Consider the following 18581-nt stretch of genomic DNA (forward strand, 5'->3'; position numbering starts at 1 on the left):
AAGCGACCAGCCAGACGCCCAGCTACAACAGCCACAGCAGCCGGCCTGGCTGCGAGCCCTCAGACCACCGTACCTGGACCTAAACCCACAGGCAGCAAACTCAGCCCTCGACTTCGAACACTGGCTGAGCTGCTTCGAAGCCTACCTGGGAGAATCCGGCGTGCCTCAGAAATCCATGCTAAGAGTTCTGAACGCCCAAGTGAGCCCTAAAGTATTCGCACTCATCCGGGACCTTAAAACATACGAGGACGCCATCAACCGGCTGAAAAGACAGTACCAAACCCCGGTAAATTCCATGTATGCCAGACACCTCCTAAGATCCCGCCCGCAACAGCCAGGAGAGCCCGTGGAGGAATTTTTACGGGTGCTACAAGCACTCGGCAGAGACTGTAACTTTAAAGCGGTAACGGCGGCAGAAAATACTGAAGACAATGTCCGCGATGCCTTCGTGAAAGGCCTGCGGTCCGACTACTCACGGCAAAGACTACTGGAAGCAAGGGACCTCGACCTGGACAAAGCTGCAGCCCTCGCTCTCTCTCTAGAGGTGGCCCATCGGGACCTCGAGGCATACTCAAGGTACTGTAACTCGCGACCCTGGGACTTGGGACCGACCCCGGCCGCGATACCCCCCGCAGCAACCCCCCTGGGACCTACCTCAGCGTCGGCGTCCCGGACCCGATCGAGACCGCCACCCCCGGTACCGGCTCCGACATCGGACCCCCGCGATCGGGCCGCCGGCTGCTTCTTCTGCGGCCAGGCGAAACACCCGAGGTCGCGCTGCCCAGCCAGGAACTCTACCTGCTCAAACTGCATGAAGAAAGGCCACTCCGCTAAGGCCTGCAGAGGTGGATCATCAGAGGCCAGCAGTGCCTCATGCGAGCTGTGGGGGCGGCCATCTTCCTTCAAGGCAACAGAGGCCAGCATCCCCACATGTGAGTCATGGGGTGGCCATCTTTGATACAGGCAACCGACACCAGCAGTGCCTCATGTGAGTTATGGGGGCAGCCATCTTCTCCGCCATTTTGTCCAACCTCGTGGGAGACGCCATTTTACCCACCACGCCCGACCGCCACCATGCCTCTAGACCCGACTACCGCCTCAACCGCAGACTACAACAACTCGCTCAGCTATACACTAGCCTCCGTCACACTGGACCAGGCCCGCCCGCATCACCTGTCCAAGTCAATGATGGACATCAAAGTAAACGGCCACGCCACGACCTGCCTGTTCGACAGCGGAAGCACGGAGAGCTTCATCCACCCAGACACGGTGAGCCACTACTCCCTCCCTGTCCTGCCAACGCGCAACCGGATCTCGATGGCATCGAGGTCCCACGCCACAGACATCAGCGGCTACTGTGTTGTGACCCTGTCGGTTAAGGGTACGGAGTATAAAAATTTTAAACTCCTCGTCCTGCCCCAGCTATGCGCTGCCGTCCTACTAGGCCTAGACTTCCAATCCCACCTCCAAAGCATCACGCTAGCATACGGCGGACCCCTCCCCCCACTCACAGTCGACAACCAGCAGATTTTAAACCGCCCACCGCGTAACACCTGCGGCCTATCCACCCTCAAGGCCCCGCCACCTTCCCTGTTCGCTAACCTCACCCCCGACTGCAAACCCGTCGCTACCAAGAGCAGGCGGTACAGCGCCGGGGACAGAGCTTTCATTAGCTCTGAGGTGCAGCGTCTCCTGAAGGAGGGCATCATCGAGGGGAGCACCAGCCCCTGGCGTGCCCAGGTCGTGGTCGTTAAGACTGGCAATAAAAACCGCCTGGTCATCGACTACAGCCAGACCATAAACAGGTACACCCAGCTGGACGCATACCCCCTTCCCCGCATATCTGATATGGTCAATCAGATTGCGCAGTACCGGGTATTCTCCACCATCGACCTTAAGTCGGCCTATCACCAACTCCCTATCCGCCCTGAGGACCGTCAGTATACAGCCTTCGAGGCGAACGGCCGCCTCTACCACTTCCTTAGGGTTCCCTTCGGCGTCACCAACGGGGTTTCGGTCTTCCAAAGGGAGATGGACCGGATGGTTGACCAGAACGGGCTGCACGCCACGTTCCCCTACCTAGATAACGTCACCATCTGCGGCCGCGGCCGGCAGGACCACGATGTTAATCTGGAGAGATTCCTCCGTACGGCCCAACGGCTGAACCTCACCTACAATAAGGATAAATGTGTGTTTAACACCTCGCGCCTTGCCATCCTCGGCTGTGTAGTAGAGAACGGAATCATCGGCCCCGACCCCGAAAGAATGCGCCCCCTCATGGAGCTACCCCTCCCCCACTGTCCAAAGGCACTGAAGAGAACCCTGGGGCTCTTCGCCTACTATGCCCAATGGGTGCCGAATTATGCGGACAAAGCCAGACCCCTCATGAAGTCCACATCCTTCCCCCTTACGGAGGAAGCGGCGCAGCCTTCTCCCTCATTAAGGGAGACATTGCCAAGGCCACAATGCACGCAGTGGATGAGTCCATCCCCTTCCAAGTCGAGAGCGATGCATCCGACTTCGCCCTAGCCGCCACCCTTAACCAGGAGGGGAGACCGGTGGCCTTCTTCTCAAGGACCCTACAGGGCCCTGAGATCCGACACTCGTCGGTCGAGAAGGAGGCCCAGGCAATTGTGGAGGTGGTACGACGCTGGAGGCACTACCTGGCAGGCAAACGATTTACCCTCCTTACCGACCAACGTTCGGTCGCTTTTATGTTTAATAACAAGCTGAGGGGCAAAATCAAGAATGACAAGATCTTGAGGTGGAGAATCGAGCTCTCCACCTATGATTATGATATCTTGTACCGGCCAGGTAAGCTGAACGAACCCCCCGATGCTCTGTCACGAATTACATGCGCCAGCGCACAAAGTGATCGACTTCAGACCCTCCACAACGACCTCTGCCACCCCGGGGTCACCAGACTTTACCACTTCATTAAGGCCCGCAACCTGCCCTACTCCATCGAGGAGGTCAGGACCATGACCAGGAACTGCCAGACCTGTGCCGAGTGCAAACCGCACTTCTTTAGGCCAGACAGAGCAAGCCTGATCAAGGCCACCCGCCCCTTCGAGCGCCTGAGCATCGACTTTAAGGGGCCCCTCCCGTCCTCTGACCGTAATGTGTACTTCCTCAACATTGTTGATGAGTACTCCCGTTTCCCCTTTGCCTTCCCCTGCCCAGACATGACCAGTACCACGGTCATTAAATGCCTGAACAACCTCTTCGCCTTGTTCGGGTTCCCAAACTATATACATAGTGACCGGGGCTCCTCCTTCATGAGCGAGGAACTCCGTCAGTTCCTACTAGCGAGAGGTATTGCTGCAAGCAGGACCACCAGCTACAACCCCCGAGGGAACGGCCAGGTGGAAAGAGAGAACGCGACGGTATGGAAGGCCGTCCTCTTAGCCTTAAAGCCTAAGGGCCTCCCAACCTCCCGCTGGCAGGAAGTCCTCCCGGCAGCGCTGCATTCCACCCGGTCACTACTTTGCACTGCCATCAACGCCACCCCCCATGAACGAATGTTTGCTTTCCCCAGGAAGTCGACTACGGGAACCACGCTACCAACCTGGCTGACCTCTCCGGGGCCCGTCTTGCTGCGAAAGCACGTGAGGGCCCATAAAACGGACCCCCTGGGCGAGAGGGTGGACCTCCTGCACGCCAACCCCCAGTACACCTATGTGGCATACCCAGACGGGCGGGAGGACACAGTCTCCTTACGAGACCTCGCACCCTCGGGCACTCCGGAGACACCACCTTCACCCCCCCCCACCACCCCCCCAATTCCAGCCCAGGTAGACGGCATGCCGGAACCCCACGAGCCTTCGCCGACCACGCAGACACCAGCATGAACACCGGATAATGCAACACCGCCGCTGCGACGATCAGAAAGGCTTACGAGGCCTCCGGACAGACTGACATACCAGAACTGGTAGTACACTTCACCCCGCCGGACTCAAATCTAAACAAGGGGTGAATGTGGTAAACCACTTTTATCGGTCACTATCGTTACACTATAGTTATCACTGTTATATCGTTACTCTATGGTTATCACTGTTCACACTGTTGTATCACTATACGAGGTCGCCTCTTGTCACGCTGCTATACCTGGGCTGACCACTGCTGACTCCGCCCATGACTCCACCTACCTGCCCAGGTATAAAGGTAGTCGACTGGCTGGCATTCCTCCTTGTTGTATCCGATCACCCACGAGGGTGAGCTCTGTTATTTAGCCAATAAAAACCTATAGTTACTTTCTTAACTCGTCGCTTTTCATTGGATGAATTGATAGGTATATCAGAAGTTTGGAACTCTCTTCCGTAAACAGCAATTGATGCTAGATCGATTGTTAATTTTAAATTTGAGATTGATAGATTTTTGTGAACCAAAAGTATTAAGGGATATGGACTAAAGGCAAGTACATGGAGTTAGGTCGCAGATTAGCCTTGATCTCATTGAATGGTGGAACAGACTCGAGGGGCTGAATGGCCTCCTCCTGTTCCTATGTTGTTATTTTCCCAAATTTCATAAATTAAACAAAATTAAACTAATTTTTAATTAAAAAAAAAATCTCTTCACGTTTCAAATATTAAATTATTAAAGTAACAAATACCTAGCTGTGTCAGCCATGGCTCAGTGGGTGGCACGCTCATCCTTGAGACAGAAGGTTGTGGGTTCAAGTCCCACTCCAGAGACGTGAGCACAAAAATCTAGGCAGTGCAGTACTGAGGGAGCGCCGCACTGTCGGAGGGGCAGTACTGAGGGAGCGCCGCAATGTAGGAGGGGAAGTACTGAGGGAGCGCCGCACTGTGGGAGGGTCAGTACTGAGGGAGCGCCGCACTGTGGGAGGGGCAGTACTGAGGGAGCGCCGCACTGTCTGAGGGGCAGTACAGAGGGAGCGCCGCACTGTGGGAGGGGCAGTACTGAGGGAGCGCCGCACTATCGGAGGGGCAGTACTGAGGGAGCGCCGCACAGTCGGAGGGGCAGCACTGAGGGAGCGCTGCATTGTCGGAGGGGCAGTACTGAGGGAGCGCCGCACTGTCGGATGGGCAGTACTGGGTGAGCGCAGCACTGTCGGAGGGGCAGTACTGAGGGAGCGCCGCACTGTCAGAGAGGCAGTACTGAGGGAGCGCCGCACTGTCGGAGGGGCAGCACTGAGGGAGTGCTGCACTGTCGGAGGGGCATTACTGAGGGAGTGCTGCACTGTCGGAGGGGCAGTGCTGAGGGAGCTCCACACTGTCGGAGGGGCAGTACTGAGGGAGCACAATACTGTCGGAGTTGCAGTACTGAGGGAGCTCCGCACTGTCGGAGGGGCAGTACTGAGGGAGCACCGCACTGTCGGAGGGGCAGTACTGAAGGAGCTCCGCACTGTCGGAGGGGCAGTGCTGAGAGAGCGGCACACTGTCGGAGGGGCAGTACTGAGAGAGTGCCGCACTGTCGGAGGGGCAGTACTGAGCGAGTGCAGCACTGTCGGAGGGGCCGTACTGAGGGAGTGCTGCACTGTCAGAGGGGCAGTGTTGAGGGAGCTCCGCACTGTCGGAGGAGTAGTACTGAGGGAGCACCGCACTTTCGGAGGGGCAGTACTGAGGGAGCTCCACACTGTCGGACGGGCAGTACTGAGAGAGCGCCGCACTGTCGGAGGGGCAGTACTGAGGGAGCTCCGCACTGTCGGAGGAGCAGTACTGAGAGAGCGCCGCTCTGTCGGAGGGGCAGTACTGAGAGAGCGCCACACAGTCGGAGGGGCAGTACTGAGGGAGCGCCTCACTGTCGGAGGGGCAGTACTGAGAGAGCGCCGCACTGTGGGAGGGACAGTACTGAGGGAGCACCACACTTTCTGAGGTGCAGTACTGAGAGAGTACCGAACTGTGGGAGGTGCAGTACTGAGGGAGCGCCGCACTGTCGGAGGGGCAGTACTGAGGGAGCGCCGCACGGTCGGAGGGGCAGTACAGAGTGAGAGCCGCACTGTCGGAGGGGCAGTACTGAGGGAGCGCTGCACTGTCAGAGGGGCAGTACTGAGGGAGCGCCGCACTGTCAGAGGGGCAGTACTGATGAAGCGCGGCACTGTCGCAGAAGCAGTACTGAGGGAGCTCCGCACTGTCGGAGGGGCCGTACTGAGAGAGCACCGCACTGTCGGAGGGACAGTACTGAGGGAGTGCCGCACTGGCGGAGGGGCAGTACTGAGAGAGCTCCGCACTGTAGGAGGGGCAGTCCTGAGAGAGCTCCGCACTGTCGGATGGGCAGTATTGAGAGAGCGCCGCACTGTCGGAGGGGCAGTACTGATGGAGCTCCGCACTGTCGGAGGGGCAGTAATGAGGGAGCGCCGCACTGTCGGAGGGGCAGTACTGAGGGAGCGCTGCACTGTCGGAGTGGCAGTACTGAGGGAGCACCGCATTGTCAGAGGGGCAGTACTGAGGGAGCGCCGCGCTGTCGGAGGGGCAGTACTGAGGGAGCACAGCACTGTCAGATGGGCAGTACTGAGGGAGCGCCGCACTGTCGGAGGGGCAGTACTGATGGAGCGCCGCACTGTCAGAGGGGCAGTACTGAGGGAGTGCTGCACTTTCGGAGGGGCAGGACTGAGGGAATGCTGCATTGCCGGAGCAGTAGTACTGAGGGAGCGCCGTACTGTCGGAGGGGCAGCACTGAGAGAGCACTGCACTGTCGGAACGGCAGTACTGAGGGAGCGCCGCACTGTGGAGGGGCAGTACTGAGGGAGCGCCGCACTGTCGGATGGGCAGTAATGAGGGAGCGCCGCACTGTTGGGTGGGCAGTACTGAGGGAGCGCCGCACTGTCGGAGGGGCAGTACTGAGGGAGCGCCGCACTGTCGGAGGGGCAGTATTGAGCGAGTGCAGCACTGCCGGAGGGGCCGTACTGAGGGAGTGCTGCACTGTTGGAGGGGCAGTGTTGAGGGAGCTTTGCACTGTCGGAGGGGCAGTGCTGAGGGAGCGCCGCACTGTCGGAGGGGCAGTACTGAGGGAGCTCTGCACTGTCGGACGGGCAGAACTGAGAGAGCGACGCAGTGTCGGAGGGGCAGTACTGAGGGAGCTCCGCACTGTCGGACGGGCAGAACTGAGAGAGCGCCGCACTGTCGGAGGGGCAGTACTGAGGGAGCTCCGCACTTTCTGAGGTGCAGCACTGAGAGAGTACCGAACTGTGGGAGGGGCAGTACTGAGGGAGCGCCGCACTGTCGGTGGGGCAGTACTGAGGGAGCGCCGCACTGTCGGAGGGGCAGTACTGAGTGAGCGCCGCATTGTCGGAGGGGCAGTACTGAGAGAGCGCCGCACTGTCGGCGGGGCAGTACTGAGGGAGCGCTGCACTGTCAGAGGGGAAGTAGGGAGGGAGCGCCGCACTGTCGGAGGGGCAGTACTGGGGGAGTGCTGCACTGTCAGACGGGCAGTACTGATGGAGCGCCGCACTGTCGGAGGGGCAGTGCTGAGAGAGCGCTGCACTGTCGTAGAAGCAGTACTGAGGGAGCTCCGCACTGTCAGAGGGGCCGTACTGAGAGAGTGCCGCACTGTCGGAGGGGCAGTACTGAGAGAGCGCCGCACTGTCAGAGAGGCAGTACTGAGGGAGCTCCGCACTGTCGGAGGGGCAGTACTGAGAGAGCGCCGCACTGTCGGAGGGGCAGTACTGATGGAGCTCCGCAATGTCAGGGGGCAGTACTGAGGGAGCGCCGCACTGTCGGAGGGGCAGTACTGAGGGAGCGCCGCACTGTCAGAGGGGCAGTACTGAGGGAGCGCCGCACTGTCGGAGGGGCCATACTGAGAGAGCACCGCACTGTCGGAGGGACAGTACTGAGGGAGCGCCGCTCTGGCGGAGGGGCAGTACTGAGAGAGCTCCGCACTGTAGGAGGGGCAGTCCTGAGAGAGCTCCGCACTGTCGGATGGGCAGTACAGAGAGAGCGCCGCACTGTCAGAGGGGCAGTACTGATGGAGCTCCGCACTGTCGGAGGGGCAGTACTGAGGGAGCGCCGCACTGTCGGAGGGGCAGTACTGATAGAGGGCCGCACTGTCGGCGGGGCAGTACTGAGGGAGCATCGCACGGTCGGAGGGGCAGTTTTTAAGGAGCGCCGCACTGTCGGAGGGGCAGTACTGATGGAGCGCTGCACTGTCAGAGGGGCAGTACTGATGGAGCGCCGCACTATTGGGGAGGCAGTACTGACGGACCGCTGAACTGTCGGAGGGGCAGTACTGAGGGAGTGCTGCACTGTCAGAGGGGCAGTACTGAGGGAGCGTTGCACTGTTGGGGGGCAGTACTGAGAGAGCGCCGCATTGTCGGACGGGCAGTACTAAGAGAGCACCGCACTGTCGGAGGGGCAGTACTGAGGGAGCACCGCACTGTCAGAGGGGCAGTACAGAGACAGCGCCGCACTGTCGGAGGGGCAGTACTGATGGAGCTCCGCACTGTCGGATGGGCAGTACTGAGGGAGCGCCGCACTGTCGGAGGGGCAGTACTGATAGAGGGCCGCACTGTCGGCGGTGCAGTACGGAGGGAGCGTCGCACGGTCGGGGAGGCAGTACTGACGGACCGCTGAACTGTTGGAGGGGCAGTACTGAGGGAATGCTGCACTGTCGGAGGGGCAGTACTGAAGGAGGGTTGCACTGTCGGAGGGGCAGTACTGAGAGAGCGCCGCATTGTCGGATGGGCAGTACTAAGAGAGCACCGCACTGTCGGAGGGGCAGTACTGAGGGAGCGCTGCACTGTCGGAGGGGCAGTACTGAGGGAGCGCCGCACTGTCGGAGGGGCAGTACTGAGGGAGCGCTGTACGTTCGGAGGGGCAGTACTGAGGGAGTGCTGCACTGTCGGAGGGGCAGGACTGAGGGAGTGCTGCACTGTCGGAGGGGCAGTACTGAGGGGGCGCCGCACTGTCAGAGGGGCAGTACTGAGAGAGCGCCGCACTGTCGGAGGGGCAGTACTGAGGGAGCGCTGCACTGTCGGAGGGGAAGTAGGGAGGGAGCGCCGCACTGTCGGAGGGGCAGTACTGGGGGAGTGCTGCACTGTCAGATGGGCAGTACTGAGGGAGCGCCGCACTGTCGGAGGGGCAGTACAGAGGGAGCGCCGCACTGTCGGAGGGGCAGTACTGACGGAGCGCCGCATTGTCAGAGGGGCAGTACTGAGGGAGCGCTGCACTGTCGGAGGGGCAGTACTGATGGAGCGCCGCACTGTCGGAGGGGCAGTACTGATTGAGCGCTGCACTGTCAGAGGGGCAGTACTGAGGGAGTGCTGCACTGTCGGAGGGGCAGGACTGAGGGAATGCTGCATTGTCGGAGCAGCAGTACTGAGGGAGCGCCGTACTGTCGGAGGGGCAGCACTGAGAGAGCACTGCACTGTCGGAGCGGCAGTACTGAGGGAGCGCCGCACTGTGGAGGGGCAGTACTGAGGGTGCGCCGCGCTGTCAGATGGGCAGTACTGAGGGAGCGCCGCACTGTCGGATGGGCAGTAATGAGGGAGCGCCGCACTGTTGGATGGGCAGTACTGAGGGAGCGCCGCACTGTCGGAGGGGCAGTACAGAGGGAGCGCCGCACTGTCGGAGGGGCAGTACTGAGCGAGTGCAGCACTGTCGGAGGGGCCGTACTGAGGGAGTGCTGCACTGTCAGAGGGGCAGTGTTGAGGGAGCTCCGCACTGTCGGAGGGGTAGTACTGAGGGAGCACCGCACTGTCGGAGGGGCAGTAATGAGGGAGCGCCGCACTGTCGGAGGGGCAGCACTGAGGGAGCTCCGCATTGTCGGAGGGGCACTACTGAGGGAGCATTGCACTGTCGGAGGGGCAGTACTGATGGAGCGCCGTCCTGTCGGAGGGGCAGTACTGAGGGAGCGCTGTACGTTCGGAGGGGCAGTACTGAGGTAGTGCTGCACTGTCGGAGGGGCAGTACTGAGGGAGTGCTGCACTGTCGGAGGGGCAGTACTGAGGGAGTGCCGCACTGTCGGAGGGGCAGTACTGAGGGAGCACTGCACTGTCGGAGTGCCAGTACTGAGGGAGCGCCGCACTGTCGGAGGGGCAGTACTGATGGAGCGCCGCACTGTCGGAGGGGCAGTACTGAGGGAGTGCTGCACTGTCGGAGGGGCAGGACTGAGGGAATGCTGCATTGCCGGAGCAGCAGTACTGAGGGAGCGCCGTACTGTCGGAGGGGCAGCACTGACAGAGCACTGCACTGTCGGCACGGCAGTACTAAGGGAGCGCTGCACTGTGGAGGGGCAGTACTGAGGGTGCGCCGCGCTGTCAGAGGGGCAGTACTGAGGGAGCGCCGCACTGTCGGATGGGCGGTAATGAGGGAGCGCCGCACTGTTGGATGGGCAGTACTGAGGGAGCGCCGCACTGTCGGAGGGGCAGTACTGAGGGAGCGCCGCACTGTCGGAGGGGCAGTACTGAGCGAGTGCAGCACTGCCGGAGGGGCCGTACTGAGGGAGTGCTGCACTGTCAGAGGGGCAGTGTTGAGGGAGCTCCGCACTGTCGGAGGGGCAGTACTGAGGGAGCACCACACTTTCGGAGGGGCAGTACTGAGGGAGCTCCGCACTGTCAGACGGGCAGTACTGAGAGAGCGCCGCAATGTCGGAGGGGCAGTACTGAGGGAGCTCCGCACTGTCGGAGGAGCAGTACTGAGAGAGCGCCGCTCTGTCGGAGGGGCAGTACTGAGGGAGCGCCTCACTGTCGGAGGGGCAGTACTGAGCGAGCGCCGCACTGTGGGAGGGACAGTACTGAGGGAGCGCCGCACTGTCGGAGGGGCAGTACTGAGGGAGCACCGCACTTTCTGAGGTGCAGTACTGAGAGAGTACCGAACTGTGGGACGGGCAGTACTGAGGGAGCGCCGCACTGTCGGTGGGGCAGTACTGAGGGAGCGCCGCACTGTCGGAGGGGCAGTACTGACGGAGCGCTGAACTGTCGGAGGGGCAGTACTGAAGGAGTGCTGCACAGTCGGAGGGGCAGTACTGAGGTAGCGCTGCACTGTCGGAGGGGCAGTACTGAGGGAGCGCCGCACTGTGGGAGGGGCAGTACTGCGGGAGTGCTGCACTGTCAGCTGAGCAGTAGTGATGGAGTGCTGCACTGTCGGAGGGGCATTACTGAGGTAGTGCCGCAGTGTCGGAGGGGCAGTACTGAGGGAGCGCTGCACTGTCGGAGGGGCAGTACTGAGGGAGCGCCACACTGTTGGAGGGGAAGTACTGATGGATCGCGGCACTGTCGCAGAAGCAGCTCTGAGGGAGCTCCGCAATGTCGGAGGGGCCCTACTGAGGGAGCACCGCACTGTCGGAGGGGCAGTACTGAGGGAGCGCCGCACTGGCAGAGGTGCATACTGAGAGAGCTCCGCACTGTAGGAGGGGCAGTCCTGTGAGAGATCGGCACTGTCGGAGGGGCAGTACAGAGACAGCGCTGCACTGTCGGAGGGGCATTAGTGATGGAGCTCCGCACTGTCAGAGGGGCAGTAATGAGGGAGCGCCGCACTCTCGGAGGGGCAGTACTGACAGAGCGCCGCATTGTCGGAGCAGCAGTACTGAGGGAGCGCTGCACTGTCGGAGGGGCAGCACTGAGGGAGCACTGCACTGTTGGAGCGGCAGTACTGAGGGAGCGCCGCACTGTGGAGGGGCAGTACTGAGGGAGCGCCGCACTGTCGGAGGGGCAGTACTGAGGGAGCGCCGCACTGTCGGATGGGCAGTACTGAGGGAGCGCCGCACTGTCGGTGGGGCAGTACTGTGGGAGCGCCGCACTCTCGGAGGGGCAGTACTGAGGGAGCGCCGCACTGTTGGAGGGGCAGTACTGAGGGAGCGCTGCACTGTTGGAGGGGCAGTATTGATGGAGCGCCGCACTGTCGGAGGGGCAGTACTGAGGGAGTGCTGCACTGTCGCAGGGGCAGTACTGAGGGAGCGCCGCCCTGTCGGAGGGGCAGTACTGAGGGAGCGCCGCACTGTCGGAGGGGCAGTACAGAGTCAGAGCCGCACTATCGGAGGGGCAGTACTGAGGGAGCGCCACACTGTCGGAGGGGCAGTACTGAGGGAGCGCCACACTGTGTGAGGGGCAGTACTGAGGGAGTGCTGCACTGGCAGATGGGCAGTAGGGATGGAGTGCTGCACTGTCGGAGGGGCAGTACTGACGGAGTGCCGCACTGTCGGAGGGGCAGTACTGAGGGAGTGCTGCACTGTCGGAGGAGCAGTACTGAGGGAGCGCCGCACTGTCAGAGGGGCAGTACTGATGGAGCGCGGCACTGTCGCAGAAGCAGTACTGAGGGAGCTCCGCACTGTCGGAGGGGCCGTACTGAGAGAGCACCGCACTGTCGGATGGGCAGTACTGAGAGAGCGCCGCACTGCCGGAGGGGCAGTACTGATGGAGCTCCGCACTGTCAGAGGGGCAGTACTGAGGGAGCTCCGCATTGTCGGAGGGGCAGTGCTGAGGGAGCGCTGCACTGTCGGAGAGGCAGTACTGATGGAGCGCCGCCCTGTCGGAGGGGCAGTACTGAGGGAGCTCTGCACATTCGGAGGGGCAGTACTGAGGGAGTGCTGCACTGTCGGAGGGGCAGTACTGAGGGAGTGCTGCACTGTCGGAGGGGCAGTACTGAGGGAGCGCCGCACTGTGGAGGGGCAGTACTGAGGGTGCGCCGCGCTGTCAGATGGGCAATGCTGAGGGAGCGCCGCACTGTTGGATGGGCAGTAATGAGGGAGCGCCGCACTGTTGGATGGGCAGTACTGAGGGAGCGCCGCACTGTCGGAGGGGCAGTACAGAGGGAGTGCCGCACTGTCGGATGGGCAGTACTGAGTGAGTGCAGCACTGTCGGAGGGGCCGTACTGAGGGAGTGCTGCACTGTCAGAGGGGCAGTGTTGAGGGAGCTCCGCACTGTCGGAGGAGTAGTACTGAGGGAGCACCGCACTTTCGGAGGGGCAGTACTGAGGGAGCTCCACACTGTCGGACGGGCAGTACTGAGAGAGCGCCGCACTGTCGGAGGGGCAGTACTGAGGGAGCTCCGCACTGTCGGAGGAGCAGTACTGAGAGAGCGCCGCTCTGTCGGAGGGGCAGTACTGAGAGAGCGCCACACAGTCGGAGGGGCAGTACTGAGGGAGCGCCTCACTGTCGGAGGGGCAGTACTGAGAGAGCGCCGCACTGTGGGAGGGACAGTACTGAGGGAGCACCACACTTTCTGAGGTGCAGTACTGAGAGAGTACCGAACTGTGGGAGGTGCAGTACTGAGGGAGCGCCGCACTGTCGGAGGGGCAGTACTGAGGGAGCGCCGCACGGTCGGAGGGGCAGTACAGAGTGAGAGCCGCACTGTCGGAGGGGCAGTACTGAGGGAGCGCTGCACTGTCAGAGGGGCAGTACTGAGGGAGCGCCGCACTGTCAGAGGGGCAGTACTGATGAAGCGCGGCACTGTCGCAGAAGCAGTACTGAGGGAGCTCCGCACTGTCGGAGGGGCCGTACTGAGAGAGCACCGCACTGTCGGAGGGACAGTACTGAGGGAGCGCTGCACTGGCGGAGGGGCAGTACTGAGAGAGCTCCGCACTGTAGGAGGGGCAGTCCTGAGAGAGCTCCGCACTGTCGGATGGGCAGTATTGAGAGAGCGCCGCACTGTCGGAGGGGCAGTACTGATGGAGCTCCGCACTGTCGGAGGGGCAGTAATGAGGGAGCGCCGCACTGTCGGAGGGGCAGTACTGAGGGAGCTCCGCATTGTCGGAGGGGCACTACTGAGGGAGCGTTGCACTGTCGGAGGGGCAGTACTGATGGAGCGCCGTCCTGTCGGAGGGGCAGTACTGAGGGAGCGCTGTACGTTCGGAGGCGCAGTACTGAGGGAGTGCTGCACTGTCGGAGGGGCAGTACTGAGGGAGCGCCGCACTGTCGGAGGGGCAGTACTGAGGGAGCGCTGCACTGTCGGAGTGGCAGTACTGAGGGAGCACCGCATTGTCAGAGGGGCAGTACTGAGGGAGCGCCGCGCTGTCGGAGGGGCAGTACTGAGGGAGCACAGCACTGTCAGATGGGCAGTACTGAGGGAGCGCCGCACTGTCGGAGGGGCAGTACTGATGGAGCGCCGCACTGTCAGAGGGGCAGTACTGAGGGAGTGCTGCACTTTCGGAGGGGCAGGACTGAGGGAATGCTGCATTGCCGGAGCAGTAGTACTGAGGGAGCGCCGTACTGTCGGAGGGGCAGCACTGAGAGAGCACTGCACTGTCGGAACGGCAGTACTGAGGGAGCGCCGCACTGTGGAGGGGCAGTACTGAGGGAGCGCCGCACTGTCGGATGGGCAGTAATGAGGGAGCGCCGCACTGTTGGGTGGGCAGTACTGAGGGAGCGCCGCACTGTCGGAGGGGCAGTACTGAGGGAGCGCCGCACTGTCGGAGGGGCAGTATTGAGCGAGTGCAGCACTGCCGGAGGGGCCGTACTGAGGGAGTGCTGCACTGTTGGAGGGGCAGTGTTGAGGGAGCTTTGCACTGTCGGAGGGGCAGTGCTGAGGGAGCGCCGCACTGTCGGAGGGGCAGTACTGAGGGAGCTCTGCACTGTCGGACGGGCAGAACTGAGAGAGCGACGCAGTGTCGGAGGGGCAGTACTGAGGGAGCTCCGCACTGTCGGACGGGCAGAACTGAGAGAGCGCCGCACTGTCGGAGGGGCAGTACTGAGGGAGCTCCGCACTTTCTGAGGTGCAGCACTGAGAGAGTACCGAACTGTGGGAGGGGCAGTACTGAGGGAGCGCCGCACTGTCGGTGGGGCAGTACTGAGGGAGCGCCGCACTGTCGGAGGGGCAGTACTGAGTGAGCGCCGCATTGTCGGAGGGGCAGTACTGAGAGAGCGCCGCACTGTCGGCGGGGCAGTACTGAGGGAGCGCTGCACTGTCGGAGGGGAAGTAGGGAGGGAGCGCCGCACTGTCGGAGAGGCAGTACTGGGGGAGTGCTGCACTGTCAGACGGGCAGTACTGATGGAGCGCCGCACTGTCGGAGGGGCAGTACTGACGGAGCGCTGAACTGTCGGAGGGGCAGTACTGAAGGAGTGCTGCACAGTCGGAGGGGCAGTACTGGGGGAGTGCTGCACTGTCGGAGGGGCAGTACTGATGGAGCGCCGCACTGTCGGAGGGGCAGTACTGAGGGAGCGCTGCCCTGTCGGAGGGGCAGTACTGAGGGAGCGCTGCACTGTGGGAGTGGCACTGCTGAGGGAGCGCTGCACTGTCGGAGAGGCAGTGCTGAGGGAGCGCCGCACTGTCGGTGGGGCAGTGCTGAGGGAGCGCTGCACTGTCGCAGAAGCAGTACTGAGGGAGCTCCGCACTGTCAGAGGGGCCGTACTGAGGGAGCTCCGCACTGTCGGAGGGGCAGTACTGAGGGAGCGCCGCACTGTCGGAGGGGCAGTACTGACGGAGCGCCGCACTCTCAGAGGGGCAGTACTGAGGGAGCGCCGCACTGTCGTAGGGGCAGTACTGAGGGAGCGCCGCACTGTCGGAGAGGCAGTACTGACGGAGCGCCGCACTGTCAGAGGGGCAGTACTGAAGGAGTGCTGCACAGTCGGAGGGGCAGTACTGAGGGAGCGCTGCACTGTCGGAGCGGCAGTACTTAGGGAGCGCTGCACTGTGGGAGGGGCAGTACTGCGGGAGTGCTGCACTGTCAGATGAGCAGTAGTGATGGAGTGCTGCACTGTCGGATGGGCATTACTGAGGTAGTCCCGCACTTTCGGAGGGGCAGTACTGAGGGAGCGATGCACTGTCGGAGGGGCAGTACTGAGGGAGCGCCGCACTGTTGGAGGGGAAGTACTGATGGATCGCGGCACTGTCGCGGAAGCAGTACTGAGGGAACTCCGCAATGTCGGAGGGGCCGTACTGAGAGAGCACCGCACTGTCGGAGGGACAGTACTGAGGGAGCGCCGCACGGGCGGAGGGGGAGTACTGAGAGAGCTCCGCACTGTAGGAGGGGCAGTCCTGAGAGAGATCGGCACTGTCGGAGGGGCAGTACAGAGACAGCGCCGCACTGTCGGAGGGGCAGTAGTGATGGAGCTCCGCACTGTCGGAGGGGCAGTAATGAGGGAGCGCCGCACTGTCGGAGGGACAGTACTGATGGAGCGCCGCATTGTCGGAGGGGCAGTACTGAGGGAGCGCTGCACTGACGGAGGGGCAGTACTGATGGAGCGCCGCACTGTGGAGGGGCAGGACTGAGGGAATGCTGTACTGTCGGAGCAGCAGTACTGAGGGAGCGCTGCACTGTCGGAGCGGCAGCACTGAGGGAGCACTGCACTGTCGGAGCGGCAGTACTGAGGGAGCGCCGCACTGTGGAGGGGCAGTACTGAGGGAGCGCCGCACTGTCGGAGGGGCAGTACTGAGGGAGCACCGCACTGTCGGATGGGCAGTACTGAGGGAGCACCGCACTGTCGGAGGGGCAGTACTGTGGGAGCGCCGCACTCTCGGAGGTGCAGTACTGAGGGAGCGCCGCATTGTGGGAGGTGCAGAACTGAGGGTGCGCCGCACTGTCGGAGGGGCAGTACTGAGGGAGCGCTGCACTGTGGGAGGGTCACTGCTGAGGGAGCGCTGCACTGTCGGAGAGGCAGTGCTGAGGGAGCACCGCACTGTCGGATGGGCAGTGCTGAGGGAGTGCTGCACTGTCGCAGAAGCAGTACTGAGGGAGCTCTACACTGTCAGAGGGGCCGTACTGAGAGAGTGCCGCACTGTCGGAGGGGCAGTACTGAGGGAGCACCGCACATTCTGAGGGGCAGTACTGAGAGAGCGCCGAACTGTGGGAGGGGCAGTACTGAGGGAGCACCGTACTGTCGGAGGGGCAGTACTGAGGGAACGCGGCATTATCGGAGGGGCAGTACTGAGAGAGCGCCGCACTGTCGGCAGGGCAGTACTGAGGGAGCGCCGCACTGTCGGAGGGGCAGTACTGAGGGAGAACCGCACTGTCGGAGGGGCTGTACTGAGGGAGTGCTGCACTGTCGGAGGGGCAGTACTGATGGAGCGCCGCACTGTCGGAGGGGCAGTACTGACGGAGCGCTGAACTGTCGGAAGGGCAGTAATGAAGGAGTGCTGCACAGTCGGAGGGGCAGTACTGAGGGAGCGCCGCACTGTCGGAGGGGCAGTACTGAGGGAGCGCCGCACTGTCGGAGGGGCAGTACAGAGACAGAGCCGCACTTTCGGAGGGGCAGTACTGAGGGAGCGCCGCACTGTCGGAGGGGCAGTACTGAGGGAGCGCCGCACTGTGGGAGGGTCAGTACTGAGGGAGTGCTGGACTGTCAGCTGGGCAGTAGTGATGGAGTGCTGCACTGTCGGAGGGGCAGTACTGAAGGAGTGCCGCACTGTCAGAGGGGCAGTACTGAGGGAGCACTGCACTGTCGGAGGGGCAGTACTGAGGGAGCGCCGCACTGTCAGAGGGGCAGTACTGATGGAGAGCGGCACTGTCGCAGAAGCAGTACTGAGGGAGCTCCGCACTGTCGGAGGGGCCGTACTGAGAGAGCACCGCACTGTCGGAGGGACAGTACTGAGGGAGCGCCGCACTGGCGGATGGGCAGTACTGAGAGAGCTCCGCACTGTAGGAGGGGCAGTCCTGAGAGAGCTCCGCACTGTCGGATGGGCAGTACTGAGAGAGCGCCGCACTGTCGGAGGAGCAGCACTGATGGAGCTCCGCACTGTCGGAGAGGCAGTAATGAGGGAGCGCCGCACTGTCAGAGGGGCAGTACTGAGGGAGCTCCGCATTGTCGGAGGGGCAGTACTGAGGGAGTGCTACACTGTCGGAGGGGCAGTACTGATGGAGCGCCGCCCTGTCGGAGGGGCAGTACTGAGGGAGCGCTGCACTTTCGGAGGGGCAGTACTGAGGGAGTGCTGCACTGTCGGAGGGGCAGTACTGAGGGAACGCAGCACTGTCGGAGGGGCAGTACTGAGGGAGCACTGCACTGTCGGAGTGGCAGTACTGAGGGAGCGCCGCATTGTCGGAGGGGCAGTACTGAGGGAGCGCCGCGCTGTCGGAGGGGCACTAATGAGGGAGCACAGCACTGTCAGATGGGCAGTACTGAGGGAGCGCCGCACTGTCGGAGGGGCAGTACAGAGGGAGCGCCGCACTGTCGGAGGGGCAGTACTGACAAAGCGCCGCATTGTCGGAGGGGCAGTACTGAGGGAGCGCTGCACTGTCGGAGGGGCAGTACTGATGGAGCGCTGCACTGTCGGAGGGGCAGTACTGATTGAGCGCTGCACTGTCGGAGGGGCAGTACTGAGGGAGTGCTGCACTGTCGGAGGGGCAGGACTGAGGGAATGCTGCATTGTCGGAGCAGCAGTACTGAGGGAGCGCCGTACTGTCAGAGGGGCAGCACTGAGAGAGCACTGCACTGTCGGAACGGCAGTACTGAGGGAGCGCCGCACTGTGGAGGGGCAGTACTGAGGGTGCGCCGCGCTGTCAGAGGGGCAGTACTGAGGGAGCGCCGCACTGTCGGATGGCAGTAATGAGGGAGCGCCGCACTGTTGGATGGGCAGTACTGAGGGAGCGCCGCACTGTCGGAGGGGCAGCACTGAGGGAGCGCCACACTGTCGGATGGGCAGTACTGAGCGAGTGCAGCACTGTCGGAGGGGCCGTACTGAGGGAGTGCTGCACTGTCAGAGGGGCAGTGTTGAGGGAGCTCCGCACTGTCGGAGGGGCAGTACTGAGGGAGC

Source organism: Somniosus microcephalus, chromosome 21 (genome assembly GCF_052327205.1).
Source record: "Somniosus microcephalus isolate GS21.2 chromosome 21, FLI_Smic_1.0, whole genome shotgun sequence".
Classification (NCBI taxonomy): domain Eukaryota; kingdom Metazoa; phylum Chordata; class Chondrichthyes; order Squaliformes; family Somniosidae; genus Somniosus; species Somniosus microcephalus.